The sequence below is a fragment of the Camellia sinensis genome, chromosome 6 (assembly GCF_055761805.1).
Source record: "Camellia sinensis isolate YWXY chromosome 6, ASM5576180v1, whole genome shotgun sequence".
NCBI classification, from domain to species: Eukaryota; Viridiplantae; Streptophyta; class Magnoliopsida; order Ericales; family Theaceae; genus Camellia; species Camellia sinensis.
The window spans coordinates 29,312,501-29,313,989 of NC_138966.1; the positions used below are offsets into that span (position 1 = coordinate 29,312,501).

Consider the following 1,489-nt stretch of genomic DNA (forward strand, 5'->3'; position numbering starts at 1 on the left):
GAGTTGCACGATGCTATAGCGCATTTGAAGCAGATACAGAAGAAGAGGTTGAGAAGGAATGGAGGTGCCAATGGTGATGAGGCATTTATCATTGTAGAACCCTCAAAATTTAAGACGAATGGCGAGAGGACAACACCAAGGCAAGAGTTAGCCAATGCTCTTGATGTTAGAGCTTTTCAGAGGATCACAAGGTTGATTCGCTGTGACGTTGAAATTTTAAGGAGGGAGATGACTGAAAATGATGCACCGGTGTCTTATTCGGTTAGTGGTATCCCTGAGAAGTCTATACGCAAGGCTTCATTGGAGGGAATCCTTTACCGGTTGCTTAATTTCTTGAAACCAGAAACTTTTGTTGGAGCTGTTAAAGCTATAAACCAGAAAGTCCTCTCTGTTCTTGATGAATCAGAGTCGGGCAAAGTGGATTTGGGCATGTTTTTTGCTGTTCTTGCACCAATTTGCAGTGGTTTTCCTCAAATGCGAAAAAGGGCAGCATTTGATGCACTCTTGTGGCGGCCTGTGAATGAAGAAGGTTCCACTCTGATCAAAAAAACCGATGCAACGCAGTACATCAAATTGTTACGAGCCATCTACATCCCAACTCATGGCATCAGTGAAATTCTGGAAATCCATGGTGAAACAGATAATGCCTCAATGGTGTCTTTTACGGAATTCCTTGAGATGTTTGACAATCCAGACCGGGGTTTTGGTATCATGTCTAGATTATTGAAGCTTGAATCCGGGGATAGAAATCGCCATGGTAGTCATGTTTGTACAGTTTGTCGCTACCCTGTGATTGGGTCCCGCTTCAAGGAGATGAAATGTTATTTCAGTCTCTGTAGTCAATGCTACAGCGAAGGAAAGGTGCCTCCTACCTTCAATCAGGAAGAGTATACATTCAAAGAGTATGACAATGAGGCAGAAGCAATGAAAGATAAGTGTAGGTGGTTCACTTTGCACAGTAAGAGTTCATCCATAGCAACCCCAAGCTAGTTGTGTTTGAATGTGTTCTTGTGATGTTTTCCACATACAAATTTAGTTGTTCAGTGTGAATTAAATATATATAGAGCCATTAATGTGTTTAGTGGGCTTTTGTGCCCTTGCATGATAAACCCCTTTTAAGTGGTGATGCTAAATTCATAGTTCCCTAACAACTTCTGTAGAAATCTTTTGTGGGTTCTCATTGTTCTTTCTGTTGTTTTTCAACAGTAAATAGATTTATGGTATGTTTTTGTTCTCAGATCTTTCTGCAGAGTTTATATAAATTGTGGGTTCTCAAATTTCTGTTTCAGGTTGATGAGGCAGAGTTTGTTGGATTACTAGGTCATTTGATTAGTCTAGTTCAAAAAAAAGAAAGAAAAGGTCATTCGATTGGTAGAGAACATGTCTACTCTATATATGCACCAGTATATCTGTTGCTTTGTTGGATGATTTGAATGATTACATTTATCTTTGCATTTTTAAGCCTAACTCATACAAAGAAAATCCCAGG

The 1,489-nt window shown here is 39.7% G+C and overlaps 1 non-coding gene across 1 annotated transcript in view; it reads left to right on the forward strand.

Annotated features, from left to right (window-relative positions):
• LOC114299020 (putative TPR repeat-containing protein At1g05150) overlaps positions 1-1,237 on the forward strand; it is a 3,058-nt gene extending 1,821 nt beyond the window's left edge. Inside the window, exon 1 of the transcript XR_014332107.1 lies at positions 1-1,237. This exon is cut by the window's left edge and continues 1,821 nt beyond it. This is a non-coding gene — a transcript (putative TPR repeat-containing protein At1g05150).
• Positions 1,238-1,489: the final 252 nt, after the last annotated feature.